Consider the following 17,827-nt stretch of genomic DNA (forward strand, 5'->3'; position numbering starts at 1 on the left):
CGCTAAATTAATTATAAAATACCACAGCACTAAGATGAGGAACTTGCATTGAAGAGAAGTTTAATATCAGAGATGCTAAGCAGCCTCAATCTACATAAATAGATTCTATAAAATAGTTTAGTATACTTCTGGCTTAAACTGTCGGCTTCACCTCAAAAGGAGAAGGACCTTCTTGTTTTATTTATTATTGGGAGACCGGAGACAGTACTAATAATCACTTACAGTCAACATTCTAAGGGACTGACAACTCAACATTTATTAACTGAATGGGATGAAATTCAAATCACACAGTACTTCTCGTGCCAGTTTACAAAACAAAAATAAAAGCATCACCACTCTAGAGCTGTCGCCACTTAGTAATCGGAGATATTTTAAATTGCAGCTGCAATGTTTGTGTTTATTGCCTGTGCATATGACTCACTCTCAGAAAGGTTCTCCCAAGACTCTGGTGGATTTTTGAGAATGCAGAAACCGTAACTGGGGCATACTGTGTGGGAAGTGTCATGACAATGAATGAATAAAAGAGGAAAAGAACTCGTGACAGAAAATTTTTAAGTTTTTATAAAAAGCAGGTTGCTCACAAAAGGCATATTTTTCTGCAGAATAACAGGAGAGGTTGGGGAAAGACATCCTGGCTCTGAGAAGCCTTCCTTGACTCCCTTGGTTGGATTCAGTGCATTTCTTACACTATAATATATTTAACTAGTTTCTCAGTCTGGCTCCCCGACCAGACTGCAGGCAACTTGAGACCAAAAGCTGTTAGAATCATCAGTACCTACTTCCCAAAATGTCCAGCACAGAGGGCTCTCAATAGGTATTTTCGTAAAACTGGTGACTGAATAATCAATCTTACATTCACCTTCTATTTTACAAAGCACTTTCACAAACATTACTCTTTTGTTTCACATTAACAATCTTGTGAAATGGGAAGGGCATTATTTAAACAAATGGCTTCTAGTCTTATATAGACTAAAACAACCGTGAAATCACAAAGATAATCACGTATTTGTTCATCTTTGAGATAACTTCTCCTTGGGACCTCAATATTCTTGTAAAACCTAGAGGTTTTGCTAGTATTTTCACAATGGGTAGCAATTACACAGCTCTGAGTCCTACAGAAGGGTTTTAACTATATAAAGCAGTATTAGAGAAGGCTCTTCTAGAAATCAGACATTTAAGAAGCATCCTAAGCTATTTTTCCTGATCCTCTTTTTTTTGTGACTCTGAGAAGGCAAGAAATTGCAAAAGGCAAAATGCTGGAGAGTGAATGATGTCACGGATGTCATGAAGTTGCATCAATATCTGATGATGATTTAGCACAACAATGCAACACATTATGCCAAGAAGTATAATGTCAAACCACCAGGATGTTTTACTGCATTAATTTCATGAATCTTTATTAGCAAATTGAAATGTACAGTGGCTCTCCAATGGCCTACAATGGAGAAGTTGTTGGTTTAGGTTTATGCCCTTAGCAAAGGCACTAAGAAAATGTACAAATCTCTATGGAAAAGGCTTTAAGAAAAGAAAAAAATGGTCAAAAAATTAGCTACTATTAAACTAAACACTTGTCATTTTAACAATTAAAAGCTTTCTGAAATAGACAAAACACCCATGGGTCAATGTAGATAAAGTAATATATTCATACTGGGCTTGTCAAAAGCAAACAGTTACAGAATATACAATGACAACATACAACAGAAAGGAAACCAATCAGATTATACACATGAATACGCTCAAAATTAGGGATCTGAAACAGAGCATCACTATTCACTGTAAAAGGTATAGTCTGAATCTTAAATGTTCAATTCTAAATGATGCTATTTCCTCTCAAATTTTCCTTGTCCCTTTAAATCCATGACGTCATCATTCTTAAACACAGGCAAAACAAATTTAATTTATAAAAAGTATTTGGTGTGCCCAAGCCAATGCTACCTCCTCAACAATTCCCCGTAGCACAACTGCAACTGAAGCCTTCATTCCTCACGGAAGAGACCACAAGGCTTCAAACCGGCTTCCCTACTTGAAAGAAACAAAATCAAAGTCTCCAAATTAGCATGTGAACCACAACAACAAAAGTTGTTCTCAAAAAGGGTAAGTATAGTACAATGTCCCTGCCAGCAAGCGAGAACTGGTAATGTCCGAATCTTCACGCTGAGCAACAGGAATCCCACCACAGAAAAGTCCAAAGACTTTGGCACTTGAGAAATGAAGCTTTTATTTTCCTAATAAAATTCGGGAGATTAACAGACAAAAGCAATTGGGTATTCCGAATCTCAACAATCCAAAGGTTTCAAAGGATCGAGAGGACTTCATTAGCCCCGAAGTTACTTTCCAGACACTATCAAGATCTTCCGACTGTTTTTTTCTTCGTTTACAAATTGGTTCCCACCCTGCACGGTTCCCTTTGCACCAGTTCTCACCAGAAGCCTTCCACGGTCACAACGTGGGCTGCTATCTCAATCAAGGAGATCCGCAGTTCCTACTTCTCTGGGGGAACACTCAAAAATCTAAGGGGTAAGAAAGGCTGCTTGTGTTTCATTTTTTAAGCCAATTCCAAAATCTTCCTTTTGCAGCTTCAGAGATGCTGGCCCCTCGCCGCAGCCCCAATTTTGGAGGGCACCGAACTCCGGCTCCTCTCAAAAGGCGTTAAAGATTTGGGGGTGGGGTGGAAGATAATTTGACACCCCAAAGCCATCCTTACCCTGGTCACACACCCTTTCGTGGCTCCGGTGAGGGGACGAAAACCGCCGTGCTAGAGGGGAGAGGCCGGGTTCGCCCCCATTCCAAGGGCTGCCTGGAAAGGGGTTCTCCTCCGCCCTGCCTAACGCGGGGAGGCCGAGAATGACTACAGCAAGGCCCCCAAGCTAGCCGGCACCGACCCCCGCGCGGGGTGCAGGGCCTGCGCCGGACCCGTGGCATAAAGGGCATAAGCCGCCAGCTCCCCGCCGCGGCCCCGGGAGAGGAAGAGGCCTCACCTGGCCCAGCCAGCGCCACGCTCTCGGGTACGCTCCGCTGGCGAAGAAGGTGAGGGAGCCGGGGATAGGACCTGAGCAGAGGCGCTCCGCCCCAGGCCGCGCTTGCCGCACTCGGGATTCCTCACAGCTGGCGGGACACCCATCCGCTCCGAGCCGCCATCTTCCTCCACTCTAACGCCGCAACCGCCTCCGCCGCCGTCACCGCCGCCACCGCCGCTCCTGCTGCTCTGGCCGGGAGAAGACCACACGGAGCGCGCATGCGCCGGGGACCGGCACACAGGACACGCGCGCTCACACACGTCAGTGCGGCGGGACCGCGGCAGGCGGCCTATGGGGGGCGCCATGTTGGGAAGGTACACGCCGCGGCCCGCCGCCCCCACCCCCCTGGTCCCCGGGAGATTCTCCGAGGTTGGAACGCCGCCTGGGGGAGCCAAGCTGGAGTGAGGAAACCTCGCGCTTCCGCGCCCGTTTTCTTCGGGTGCCTACAAACGCCATTAGAACTGCACTCACCCTCCTCTGCACTGCTAGGGACAACTGAGCAGTTTTCCCAACGGCTTGAGTCTATGATAGATGTTAGACCAGGAATTAATTCATTTGTACCCCGAGGGCCCGATGAGCACAATCGCTCTTGATGTCAACTGAAGGAAACTCAGTGCCTTGGTTATGCAACCGAAGCCTCCCATAACTGTGTAACAACCATTGTGTGACTTGTTACTAGCTCCATGTTTCAGATGAGGAAACTGAGGCACGGGATATATCAGTTATTTTCCCAAAGCCACATATCTGGGGAGTTGGGGTGGGAAGGTAGGATTTGAACTCAGGCGCTTCCGGTTCCCAAGCTCTTGTACTTTCCAGTATCACTATCACTGGTTCCAGCAAAATCCTCCTTCCAAGGGAGCAACCTGGTATGTAGGTGAGAACCTCCATGAATTACCTGCACAGCATGTGGTCTAAGGAAATGCCAGAGATACAGAGCCCAAGGGCTTCAGTCTTCATCCCTTGCACCTAAAAATGAAGCAACCTTGAGCTGCCAGCCCTCCACCCTGGGATAAAGTGGACCTTCTGGGACATCTCTTAGGACATAGGGCTGGGCTAGAACCCAGGTCTGCTCTCAAGTTGGGAAGGCAAGATGCTATCGAACAAACTTGGGTCAACCTCACACTGGAAAGCACTAGATCTGTGTTCCACAAACTTGAATAATGCAAAGACCCCTGGGTAAACACTCATGGAATCCCAGTATGAGAAACACTGATTTAAGAAACTCAAGTCTTTCAGTTAGGAAATATCACTGCAGAAGAGAAATTTGGCAATTATAAATATAAATAAATATGAAAATTGTATCATTAAAAATCCCAAGCTTAAAAATTGTCATAGAACTTGTGAAACCCCCCCACCCCGACCCCCAAGTACCCTGTAGACTCAATGTTAGAAACACTGGACCAGCTTTTGAGCACTTCCTTTTAAAAATGCAGGTTCCACCTTTTGGCTCTCTGAGCAGTACCATGGATGTCAGCAAGAACAAGCACCTTATGAATAGCAGCAAAAAGGGAACCAAGAAGAAAGTGGTTGATCTGTTTTCTAAGAAAGATTGGTATGATGTGAAAGCACCAGCTATGTTCAATATAAGAAATATTGGAAAAACACTAGTCATAAGAACTCCGGGGGGACATCCCTTGCAGTCCAGTGGTTAAGACTTTGCCTTCCAATGCAGGGGGTGTGGGTTTGATCCCTGGTTGGGGAGCTAAGATCCCACATGCCTCATGGCCAAAAATCAAAACATGAAACAGAAGCAATATTGTAACAAATTCAATAAAGACTTTAAAAATAGTCCGCATCAAAAAAATCTTTTAAAAAAACAAAAAAACCAAACCTCTGGGAACCAAAATTCCATCTGATGGCCTCAGGGGTTGTTGTTTTTGAAGTGAGCCTTCCTGATCTGCAGAATGATGAAGTTGCATTAAAAAAATTCAAGCTGATTACTGAAGATGTTCAGGGCAAAAACTGCTTAATTTCCATGGCATGGATCATACCTGTGACAAAATGAGCTCCATGGTCAAAAAAACAGCAGACTGTGACTGAAACTCATGTTGATGTCAAGACTACCAATGGTTATTTGCTTGTCTATTCTCTCTTGGCTTTACTAAAAGAATGCAACAATCAGATTCAGAAGACCCCTTACTCTCAGCACCAACGGGTCTGACAAATCCGGAAGATGATGCAGACAAATGACTAGATAGAAATTGTCAATAAGTTGATTCCAGACAGCATTGGAAAATACATGAGCCTTACCAGTCTAATTATCCACTCCATGATGTCTTTTTTAGAAAAGTAAAAATGCAGATATATATAACAGAATCACTTTGCTGTACACCTGAAACTAACACAACATTGTAAATCAACTATATTTCAATAAGAAAAATTTTAATAAAAATAAATAAACAATAAAGTAAAAATGCTGAAGAAGTTCAAGTTTGAATTGGGAAAACTCCTGGAGTTTCATGATGAAGGTAGTAGTTCTGGAAAAGCTACTGGGGGTGAGATAGGTACTAAAGTTGAATGAGCCAACTGATATGAGTCATGAGTCCAAGAATCTGTTTAAAATTCAGACTCTTAACAGTGACAAAAATAAAATCTTACTTGTATAAAAAAATGCAGGTTGCAGGGCTCACTTTAGACACTGACTCAGACTTCTTCTAAAGCTCCCCAGGGATTCTGATGTCCAGTTAGGTTTGGAACTGCTAGATTATGTTAGAACATGTTCAAATACAGAAACCACTCCACCCTGAATCTCCTAGCTCAAGGACAGCAGGGATTTTTGTCTGTTTTGTTCAGTGCTTTATCGCATAATTATAGAGACTGGCACCCTGTAGGGACTTGCTAAATATTTGTTGAATGAATGAACTGGGAATTTGAAAACTAAGAGGGCATTCAGTCAAATATTTAGTGAGCACCTAATACGTGCCAAGCCATGTGATATGTATAGCAATATACTTTTAAATAAAACAACAAAGTCCCTGACCTCATGGAGAGCCCAACAGTTTACTGGGAGAGACAGACAATAAACAAGTAACTAAGCCAATATAAAATTATCAATTGTGATAAGCACAAAATTATTATTATTAAAGCAAAGTCTTTAATAATAATCACAGTTGATGTATATTGTATACTCTTATTATGTACCAAATACTGCTAAGTAAGTGCCATTGTTGAGCTTATTTTACAGAAGATGAACCTGAAGCACCCAGGGATTAAGTGACTCAACTCATGGTCATGGGTAGGATTTGAACCCAGGTGGTCTCACCTCAAAGCCTTTGCTATTGAACTCTACACAATGTTGCTTCTGACAGACAAGAGGACATAAGATTGAGGTCAGTTTATATATGCCCTGGAATATCAGGAAGAAAACTGGGTATTACCTCCTAGGTCATGGAGATTTGGGGGCAAGGAGGATATGTGATGAAATGGTGTTTTAGAACAATCTCTCTCTGCAGTGTGAAGACAGATTGGGACATGACTGGAGGTAAGGGGACAAGATATGAGGCTAGGATGAGAGGAGTGGCTATGGTCTCTCTCATAAGTATCATCCAGAGTCCATCCCAACAATCAATTACTGAAATTCATTTCTTATGTTCTTACTTATTTAGAATAAATAATATATGTACATAAAACAAAATTCAAAAGGTACAAAAGGACATATAATAAATATTAAGTCCATCCTACCAGTCCCCCAGCTACCTGGTAAACTTTGCCTCCCCACCAAAGTGACCACTGTTACAAGTCCCTTATATCTTTCCAGAGATGCATATACAAATACACACATACACATATAAATAAATAAGCCTACAAATAGCAGCAAACTATACACACTGTTCTGTATCTTGCTTTTTTTTAAACTTAACTATAGTTCTTCGAGATCATTTAATGTCAGTTACCATCTAAGTTAACAATTCATTCTATTCCTTTGCATGGCTGGACCATATATTTTTAAAATGAATCCTCTAGGGATGGACATTTGTTTCCAGTCTTTTGTGATTATAAACAAAGCAGCAATGAATATACTCATAATTTTTAAAATGAATCCTCTAGGGATGGACATTTGTTTCCAGTCTTTTGTGATTATAAACAAAGCAGCAATGAATATACTCATAATTTTATTTGCATATGAGCCAATGTATCTACAGGGAAGTTTCCTAGAAATGCAATTGCTGGCTCAACAGGCATGTACTTTTTTTTTTTTTTTTTTTTTTTTTTTTTTTGCAGTACGCGGGCCTCTCACTGCTGTGGCCTCTCCCATTGCAGAGCACAGGCTCCGGACACGCAGGCTCAGCGGCCATGGCTCACGGGCCCAGCTGCTCCGCGGCATGTGGGATCTTCCCGGACCAGGGCACGAACCCGTGTCCCCTGCATCGGCAGGCGGACTCTCAACCACTGCGCCACCAGGGAAGCCCAGGCATGTACATTTTAAATATTGGTAGGTTGCCATTTATTTCTTAACTGTCTACATAGCCCCAGCTTGGAAATCAGATGGAAAGTTTTCTCACTATGGGCTTTGCTCTTATATTCCTATCACATACCAGAGTGTTTCACGTGATAGATCAAAGGTACCTGCAGTTCTGAGTGCAAATCACTAAGCCCCAAACATGAAGGGTATAACAAACATATTTCACAAGAAAGAGAAACTCATGCTTTAGGGTCTCTGCCAGGGCCTGTTTATGCCCCTGCCTCAACTTTTGGGGCTCTCCCCCTGGAGAAAGAAACTTCCACCACTTCCTCAATTTTAGACCTTACTTGGTTCCATCCCCTCATTTTACAGATGAGGAAGGGACTTGCCCAGGAGGCCTATGTGATTAACTAGGGCTGGCCTCTTGATTATCCATTTGGTGGAAGAAAAGCAATTTCCTTTGCAGCAACCTCAAACGAGCTCCAAGATCTCTATCTTTCTAGTCTCTTAGTAGATTCAGTCTTAAGAATGCCCAACATGGGACTTCCCTGGTGGTGAAGTGGTTAAGAATCCACCTGCCAATGCAGAGGACACAGGTTCAACCCCTGGTCTGGGAAGATCCCACATGCCGTGGAGCACCTAAGCCCGTGTGCCACAACTCCTGAGCCTGTGCTCTAGAGCCCACGAGCCACAACTACTGAGCCTGCGTGCCACAGCTACTGAAGCCCACGTGCCTAGAACCCGTGCTCCGTACCAAGAGAAGCCACCACAGTGAGAAGCCAGCACATCACAACGAAGGGTAGACCCCGCTCGCCATAGCTAGAGAAAGCCCACGAGCAGCAACGAAGACCCAACGCAGCCAAAAATTAATTAATTAATTAATTTAAAAAAGATAATTGGAGAATATTAGAAACAATGAAAAAAAATGCCCAACAAATTCCTGTTAAGGCTCATTGCCAAATGTAACACAATTGCAAGAAACTGTCTCCCTCTGCTGGTAACATACTGCAACTACAAAGCCTAAAACGACTTCATGACTTGCAATTAGGAAAAACTAGATGTAGGTGATGACTGATTGATGCTCTCATCCACCTTGCTGCTGCCAAGGCTCAGTTAGGATAATTTACTTAAAAGAATGAGTTCACAGGAGGATGTATTCAAAGTAAATATAGTTCCAGAGAGTGAACAAGACAAAATCTTTTTTTTAAATTAATTTATTTTTGGCTGCATTGGGTCTTTGTTGCTGCATGCAGGCTTTCTCTAGTTGCGGTGAGCGCGGGCAGTGCAACGGGCTTCTCATTGCAGTGGCTTCTCTTGTTGCAGAGCATGGGCTCTAGGCACGCAAGCTTCAGCAGTTGTAGCATGCAGCCTCAGTAGTTATGGTTCACGGGCTCTAGAGCACAGGCTCAAATTCTTAACCACTGCGCCACCAGGGAAGCCCAAGACAAAATCTTTCATCTTTGAAGTTGGTCAGGCCATTAACGGGATTAGTGATATCTTAGAATAGAGTATTTGAGCTGCTTCTCAAACTTGTGGAATAGCCATGTGAAGTGCCAATAAGAAGCCTAGCTATATGAATTGGAAACACCAGGTCAATTCAGGGCTGTAAGTCAACTTTGGGAGTCACCAACAGTGGGTGGCTTACACCATGAGCATCTAGGTAAAAACAGTGGACTGAGGACAGACCCAGAGATGACCGATATTCCAGAGACAGGAAGTCATGAAACCAGAAAATTAGTAAGCATGTTACTTTAAATAAAGACTAGTAAGAGTTAATACATGACTGCAATTTATAATAATCATTAGGAATACAAATGGCAACATTTCTCAACAGGAAATTGTCACTTTAGAAAGATTAATGGTGGACTTCCCTGGTGGCGCAGTGCTTAAGAATCCGCCTACCAAAGCAGGGGACACGGGTTCGAGCCCTGGTCCAGGAAGATCCCACATGCCCCGGAGCAACTAAGCGCATGCACCACAACAACTGAGCCTGCACTCTAGAGCACATGCACCACAACTATGGAAGCCCACATGCCTAGAACCCATGCTCCACAACAAGAGAAGCCACTGCAATGAGAAGCCCGCGCACCACAATGAAGAGTAGCGCCTGCTCACCACAACCAGAGAGAGCCTGAATGCAGCAAGGAAGACCCAATGCAGCCAAAAATAAATTTTTTTTTTTTTTTTTTTGCGGTACGCGGGCCTCTCACTGTTGTGGCCTCTCCCGTTGCGGAGCACAGGCTCCGGATGCCCAGGCTCAGCGGCCATGGCTCACGGGCCCAGCCGCTCCACAGCATGTGGGATCTTCCCGGACCAGGGCACGAACCCGTGTCCCCTGCATCGGCAGGCGGACTCTCAACCACTGCGCCACCAGGGAAGCCCCCAAAAAATAAATTAAAAAAAAGAAAGATTAATGGCATGCTAATAACACAAGAAGAAACCCATTCAAAAAACCCATTCTAAGTCAGATAACTTGATTATAGCAGCCAAATGCAACACTACTGAATGATATGGTTTTAATACTGAGAGGCCTACAGGAACATGTCAGTGAGAATAAAAACACAAGGTGTTTGCTTTTCCTCCTGCTTTTGTGTTTTGGGGAAAAAAGGATAACTAGAGAAGTGAGAATTATAAGTCTTCTTAAGGCAGGCAAGACACCTCCATAATGATAATAGCTAATCTTCAGAACTCTTACTATGGGTTAAGCATTTTCCTAAGCTTTTTAGCAGAGTAACTCATTTAATCCTTACAATCTACCTTTGAAGGAGCTATTATTATTATCTTTTTTTACACTTGGGGAAACTGAAACTGAGGCACAGAAATCCTAAGCAACTTCCATAAGATCACACAGCATGTTAAAGTTGGAAGTGTCCAGGGCTTCCCTGGTGGCGCAGTAGCTGAGAGTCCGCCTGCCAATGCAGGGGACGCGGGTTCGTGCCCCGGTCTGGGAAGATCCCACACGTCCTGGAGCGGCTGGGCCCGTGAGCCATGGCCACTGAGCCTGTGCTCCGCAATGGGACAGGCCACAACATGAGAGGCCCGCGTACCGCAAAAAAAAAAAAAAAAAGTTGGAAGTGTCCAAAGTTGAACTTTAAAGTCCAGGGTCTCCAATTCTATACTGTAAGAAAAAAAAAAGAACACTGTTTAGGAAGACACATAAAGTAAGTTTCGAAGTTAATGTACGTATCTGTCATTAAAGACTCAGGAAAACTTCAGCAGTTCTGGTCATCCAGCTCAGGTGCAATTTTATCAACTAATGTTGATAAAACAACTAATGTTTTCACCTCAAGCTAGAGGATATAAACTAGTGTTAATAGATGCTTGGAATACTGCTTTATGAGCCGGAAATACTGTAATCATTTTCACTCTACCAGATAGAAATAATAAAATGTTTTATGCACCAGCGGATATTTTTCATCCTTTTGTTACCAAGCAAGGGCTCACTGTCTAACACACATAGAAGCGAATACTATGGCACCAGCTTTTGAGAAAAGAAAGCATTTTATTGTGAGTCAACCGACAGGAGGCAGGGCTCAAATCTGTCTCCCTGTCCAGTGTTCAGGGCAAAATGTAAGAAGTTAGGGGAATTTCAAACTTGGCACAAGCTTATTGGCTAGTGTTGACGGTCAGAAGCTGATTGGAATCAAGCTATTTGGACAGCTGGAAGCTGGATTTTTCTTATTGAAGAACTTCTTGCTTGGTAAAGGGCTCCAGTGGCAACATGTCTATTGTTTGAGTTCTGCAGACTGAAGATTCTTGGTTCTGGGGTCATCCTGGAGACATGGGTTCCTGCCTTGCACATGGGAGTGCTGTCTCTGTAAAATAACTCAAGGTTTGATTAGTCAACAACCTATTTAAGGAGACAAAACCAGGATAAGCAGGTCAATGTTTTATGTGCTGTTTTATTCCCCCCCTTTTACTTTGTACATTCCTCAATCTTAAGGGAAATAGGGTGATGACTGCTCTAGCTGCTTCCTGCTGAGAAGGGGCATAGATTTTTATAAGAGGAATAAAATTGTTTTTGCACTTGATTGTAAATATTCACGAGTCCCACTTTGAATGCTTAAGTCTTGGGCAATCAACATGTGAGTGGGGGAGGCCTTTTTAAATATATGAGATAGACAATAAGTAAAAAATTTGGTGAGTAAAAAGATTAACCCCATGATACACAGAACTATGATTCCTAATTTTAACAGTCCTCCAAAAACAGACCTTATTCTTTGGGAACCAGTGAAAACACGTTATTTTTAACATTCTTAGTGACTGAATTTGGATTTATATCGGCCTGGTCCAGACTTCTGGGCGGAGCTGTCTACTTTCGAGATGTCCTCGTCTTCTCTTCCTGACCAGGTGGAGACTTATCTGTCCTGTTTCTATTTGAAAAGTAACTTAAGTTCAGTTAAGGGTTCACAAGTGTAATTAGGGGCCGAGAAATCAGTAGTGGGTTTCCAGGCCCCTCTGGTGTTAGGAAGGTTGGGTCCTCCTACTTCCTCCTGTCCATGGAGAGCGTGCCCTGTTTGGGAGTTGTAAAGGGGACAATGGGGTGCTGGTTAGAAATGGGTACTATTTTTACTCCGGAGGAGTGTATCCAAGGTTTAACTCCTTTTAGCTCTACTGAAGAATGTGTAACCAGAAGGACTTCATAGGCTCCAATCCACTTGGGTTGCAGTTGATCCTCAGGGCAGTCATTTTTCCAAGTTTGAGAAGGACCCAATTCCCTGGGCTTATGCAGTGCACAGGAATGTCTGCGGGAAATGTTAATTGGCTACAGGCATATCTATATACAGAAAATAAGATAGCACCAAGAGACTGTACACATTTTATAGTATCTAATTCTTTTACAAGGAGATCACTTTCAAGACAGCAATAATACTTAGTCTTAAGGAAGGGTCTCTCATTAACATTTCATAAGGGCTCAAGTGGTGGTGCTTGCTTCTAGGGGCTACTCTTACCCTCGGCAGGACAACTGTTAAGACATTATCTCAAGTGAAGTTGGTTTCTTGACATACTTCGGTGATTGTCTCTTTTAAGGTATGATTCATCATTTCAGTCATGAGGGCTCCACGAAGCATGTAACTTCTGTTGTAGTCCGAGGGCCCCAGATACCCCTTGAGTTACCTTGGCTATGAAAGCTCCTCCACTGTCACTTTGAATTGAAAGAGGCAACCCAAAATGAGGGCTAATTTCTTTTCGTAAGGCCTTTTTACCTAGGAAGCTTTCTCTCTCCAGCACAGAAAAGCTTTGACCCATCCTGTGAAGGTGTCCACAAATACCAGCAAATATCTATAATGTCCCATGGCTCTTGGCATAACAGTAAAGTCTATTTGCCAGGCATTTCTTGGTTCTGTCCCTCGGGTTTGCACCCCTTTGAATATTGGAGGTGGCCCAGCTTTAGGATTGTTTCTGGTGCAAATCAGGCAATTTTGTATTACCTTTTGGATGGTCCTTTGCATTTATGGACTAACAATAAACTTTTGTAGCCAATGATAGGTTGCATCCTTCCCGTAATGGGTTCCTTGATGTAGATGAGTAATAATTCTTTCCATTAAATGTTGGGGTGTAAGCACTAATCCCTGTTCATTATATATCCAGCCTTCTTTGTTTGTTTGGTACTGATCACCATCTATGTCTCAAGAGTCAGCGTGAAATCCCCATTCATCATCTCTCTCTAGATCCATTTCTGAATACTGAGGCTTAAACAGGGACAGGTCCACACTTTGAATGAGTGCTAGGGTGTTTGGCTCTGGTCCCCTGTTTTGCTACATGTTCAGCCAAATTATTTCCTTTAGCTATACAGCTATCAGTCTTTTGGTGTGGGCAATGTACTATGGCTACTTCTTCCGGCATTAAAACAGAGTTTAATAAGGTCAGTATCTCCTCTGCATGTTTAATTTTTTTCTTTCCGGATGTTGGTTGACCTCTCTTTTTCCACATGGCCCCATGTGCATGCATGAAAGAGAAGGCATACTTAGAAGCAGTATGAATGGTCACCTTTTTCTTAGCTCCAAGATGCAGGGCTCTCCTGAGGGCTACAAGCTCTGCCTTCTGGACAGATGTACCTGGAGGGAGGTCTTCTGCTTCTACGACCTCCTGATGAGTTGCTACTGCATATCCAGCTTTTCGGAGTCCACGATCCACGAGGCTGTTCCCGACTGCAAACATTTCCGTATCTGGATTCTCTGAAGGCTGATCAGGCAGGTCAGGTCTGCTAGAATACTCTTCTTCAATTTTTCGTATACAATCATGGACAGGTTCTTCTGTTTTTCATGTACAATCGTGAACAGGTTCTTCTGGGGAGCAGAGTGGCTGGGTTTAAAGCAGATACAGTGTTACCTTTGGGTTGTCGAATAGTATGGCCTGGTATTTGCCCAGTCTCCCCAAAGTAAGCCAAGATCGGCCCTTTTGTTCGAGTAAAAGTTGCACACGATGTGGGGTGTGCATAGTGGTAGGACAACCCAGGGTAAATTTTTCAGCTTCTTGTAAAAGGTCACAGGTTGCAGCCACAGCCCGGAGGCAAGCTGGCCATCCTTGAGTTACAACATCCAATTGTTTGGAAAAGTAAGCTACTGGCCTTCTGGCAGTATTTAAATTTTGAGTTAGCACTCCAAAGACTCATGCTCTGTCTTTCATGCACAAAAAGATCAAATAACTTTCTAATGTCTGGGAGACCAAGTGCTGGGGCTGTTGAAATTTTCTCCTTGATGGTACAGAATGACTCATGCAATCCAGCTTAATGGCTCATTGGCATTTCTTTGAGAGCCTCATGTAGAGGTTTGACTACAAGTCCGAAGTCAGGAATCCAAATACGACAAAACCCAGCCATTCCTAAGAATCTTCTCAATTGCTTTCTGGTGGTGGGTGCTTCCCTTCGATCTGGCAAGTTTCTTTCTCCTTTTGATAACTCAATTCCTAGATATTTTACAGCTGGTTGAGAAATTTGTGCCTTTCCCTTGAGGATTTTATATCCCCAGTCTGCCAAAAAGTTTAAAGTGAGGATTGTATTTTGGTCTGAAGCTTCCTTAGTTATACTAGCACTTAGTAAGTATATCACCCGCATACTGGAGTAAGATTCCTTCATTTAATTGGAGATCCTTTAAGTCCTTGGCTAAGGCCTCCACAAAGATGGTGGGGGCTTTTTTTTTTTTTTTTTTTTTGCGGTATGTGGGCCTCTCACTGCTGTGGCCTCTCCCGTTGCGGAGCACAGGCTCCGTACGCACAGGCCCAGCGGCCATGGCCCACGGGCCCAGCCGCTCCGCGGCATGTGGGATCCTCCCAGACCGGGGCACGAACCCGTTTCCCCTGCATCGGCAGGCGGACTCTGAACCACTGCGCCACCAGGGAAGCCCGGTGGGGGCATTTTAAAATCCTTGTGGAAGTACAGTCCGGCAATACTGCTGTTTTATATTAGTCTCTGGATCATTCCACTCAAAGGCAAACAGTTCCTGGGACTCAGGACTTAGGGGTATGCAATAAAAGGCATCTTTTAAGTTCAGAACTGTAAACCAGCAAAAGTCTCCAGATAAAGTTGTAAGCAAAGTATAAGGATTTGGCATCACCGAATGTACATCCTCTACAGTTTGGTGGATAGCTCTCAAATCCTGTACAAAACGATAATCTCCAGTCCCAGGTTTTTGTACTGGCAGGATGGGAGTGTTATATGGGGACTGACAAGGTCAGATTAATTGGCATTTTAAAAAAGTGTTTATCAGAGGCTTTATACCTTCCTTTGGGTGCCTCTTTAAAGGGGATTGCTTTAACTTTGGAGCGTGGGCACCTGGATGGAGTTTTACTACTACTGGGTCAGCTGTCTTGGCTCTTCCTGGTGTCCCGTCAGCCCAAACTTCTGCTCTTACCTTTTGAAGAATTTCTTCAGGGACATCTGGTTGAGGCTTGTCTCCCAATCTGGACCAACTGAGACATTGGTGTCCATGATCCCCCTTCCAGTCGTTCTAGTTTTTTTCTTATATCTGGGGCACTCTGACTGATAAAGTTTAAATTGACCAGTCCCATGTTATCTGGGTGTTCCGGATCAATATCAGTATATTTTTGGAAAGCCTCATAAAGCCTTTCAAGGAAGGTGAATGGGCCCTCCTAAGGCCCTTGCTGTACATTCTGGACCCTCTTGAAGCTGTTTGCCCCTTTTTGCAGTCCAGTTATTAAACAATCTTTATAATGATTCAGCCTTGCTTGATCCCCTGGGTCACGGGGATCCCATTCTGGTTCAGTTCCTGCTTTCCTGGAGCTCTGATTGGATTATTTGGTTTTAATTCATGAAGCCTTTTGGCTTCCTGGAAGGCCTTCGCTAATATCATGCTGCGTTCCTCCGGACTGAGGATACACATGAGGGTCTGTATGTCAGCCCAGTTAGGAGGAAAAACAGCAAAAATATATGTAAAGAGTTCTCCATATTCCTAGGAGCATCTTGATAAGATGGCATTTTAGCTTTATAATTAAGTAAATCTATGACTGATAAACGATGATGCATGATTCCAAGTGCTCTGGATTGGCCTTGGTCATCCAAGCCTGCTGGGACCTGCCTTAACGGAAATTGTCCCGCCTACAGTAGAGTGTTCCCTGGGCCAAACTGAATACCCTGGAGGGTACAGGGAGGGTAGACCGTTCCTTTGTGACCATCTGCTAAGGGCGAGTACAGAGCCGGACCAGCAGCCCTAGCAGGATTGGTAAAAGCCTTAGCACTGCCTGCAGGAAGATCCCCTTCAGGATTTGCGGGAACCACAAGAGGTGCTGAGGGAGGGGCTACCGAAGGAAGTGCCCAGGTCGGGCTACTGCAAAAGGTGCAGACGGAGGGACTGGATCGTCATTAGACTTTGACTCAGGTAAAACAGGTTTTTTGTGAGGTTCTTCCCTCTGACCCATCATTTTATCAATAAATGCCTTATGCATATTTCTCCTCTTATATAAAGACATAAATGAGTCTACATATGGGATTTCGTCCCATTTTTTTTTTCTCTTACAAAACGAGTCTAACTGTATAACAGTATTATAGTTCAAAGACCCATTTGGGGACCATTTTTCCCCTGACTCCAGTAGATATTTGGGCCAGGCAGTGTTACAAAAGAAAATCATTTTCTTTTTTTTCATACCTCTTTCATCATTAGAGGTAAACACTGACCAACCTCAAAGAACACTTTTCAAGGGAGTGCCGTCTGGTACGCTGTTATCATTCCCCATTTTGGAAGGGTTTTTTTCTCAGGATGACCACAGCAAAATGACATAAAACAGATTCAATAAAGTTTTTCTGTGGTCATCCAATAGTTAACCCTATTAGCCAATTCCTAACAAACAAAACAGTCAGACATAGACAAAGAAATTCAAAGGCCTGGGATTCTAACCGGATCTTTTGAGTACCTCGGTGGCTATAACTTTTTTTTTGGCCGCGCTGTGCGGCTTGTGGGATCTTAGTTCCCCGACCACGGATTGAACCTTTCATACTGTCTCCCTTAGAGTGGGACTCTAACCCACAATCCTGATTAGACAATTATTGTCTAATAATTGTTATTAGACAGTTTAGGCACAAGCGCGTTTTAATGAGGTTACTCACCCAAAAGATCCAGATGTTTCTTTCCCCAAAAGTGAAAGTAGCGCGGAGGAGCCTGGAGCGCAGTTGCTGCGGGAAGCAGGAACCCGACAGCCGAGCCTCTAGACAAATCGGGTCTAGGTGGCCACTCAGGGTCGGTGACGAGGGCCTACACACAGCCGGGGGCTACAGTGCCTCAGCCAGGCGATCACAGGAGCTTAGTTCGTTTGCGATCGCCAGAAATTCTCACCGAGCAAGGGCTCACCGACTGGCGCGCATAGAAGCCAATACTATGGCACCAGCTTTTGAGAAAAGAAAAAGCTTTATTGCGAGGTCGACCGGCAAGGAGACAGGAGGCAGGGCTCAAATCTGTCTCCCCCAGCCAGGGTTTGGGGCAAAATTTAAAGGGTTAGGGAAATTTCAAACTTGGCACAAGCTGATTGGCTAGTTTTCAAAGCAGTCCATATATGGTAAACAAGGTACTATGTCAGATGGAAGCCGGATTTTCCTTACTGAAGGACTTCTTGCTTCAGCTGGTTAAGGGGTCCGATGGCAACATTTCTATTGTTTGAGTTCCCCAGACTGAAGATTCTTGGTTCCGGGGTCATCCTGGAAACGTGGGTTCCGGCCTTGCACATGCGCAATAATGTCTATAAAAAAACTCTCAAGACTTGATTAATCAATAACCTATTTAAGGAGTCAAAGCCAGTTTAAGCTAGTCAATGTTTTATCTCCTGTTCTACTTTGTGGAAGTATAAAAATGTTTTCAGAATTTTGAAAAAGCATAATCTGCAGTTTATGAAAACTACGACTTAGGGCTTCCCTGGTGGCGCAGTGGTTGAGAGTACGCCTGCCGATGCAGGGGACGCA

The 17,827-nt window shown here is 43.7% G+C and overlaps 1 protein-coding gene, 1 long non-coding RNA gene and 1 pseudogene across 4 annotated transcripts in view; 1 reads left to right on the plus strand and 2 right to left on the minus strand.

Annotated features, from left to right (window-relative positions):
• Positions 1 to 3,233, minus strand: part of FBXO42 (F-box protein 42) — a 92,007-nt gene extending 88,774 nt beyond the window's left edge. The window contains exon 1 of the mRNA XM_082613282.1: positions 2,979 to 3,233. The gene's annotated coding sequence lies outside the window, so the exon portion shown is untranslated. The remainder of the gene's footprint in view (positions 1 to 2,978) is intronic.
• Positions 3,234 to 4,456: 1,223 nt separating this feature from the next.
• Positions 4,457 to 6,029, plus strand: LOC309801348 (40S ribosomal protein S3a-like; annotated as a pseudogene). The gene is made up of 2 exons: positions 4,457 to 5,306; positions 5,425 to 6,029. The product of its transcript is annotated as a 40S ribosomal protein S3a-like (transcript).
• A 4,872-nt stretch (positions 6,030 to 10,901) lies between these two features.
• Positions 10,902 to 17,775, minus strand: LOC309800127. Of its 2 annotated transcripts, none has more exons than XR_014293402.1 (2): positions 16,982 to 17,775; positions 10,902 to 13,725 (listed from the first exon to the last, which is right to left on the minus strand). It is a non-coding gene; the product is annotated as an uncharacterized lncRNA (long non-coding RNA). The 2 variants fall into 2 exon arrangements; XR_014293403.1 differs by lacking the exon at positions 16,982 to 17,775 and adding an exon at positions 15,273 to 16,975.
• Positions 17,776 to 17,827: the final 52 nt, after the last annotated feature.

Source organism: Mesoplodon mirus (genome assembly GCF_964341445.2).
Source record: "Mesoplodon mirus genome assembly, chromosome: 3".
NCBI classification, from domain to species: Eukaryota; Metazoa; Chordata; class Mammalia; order Artiodactyla; family Ziphiidae; genus Mesoplodon; species Mesoplodon mirus.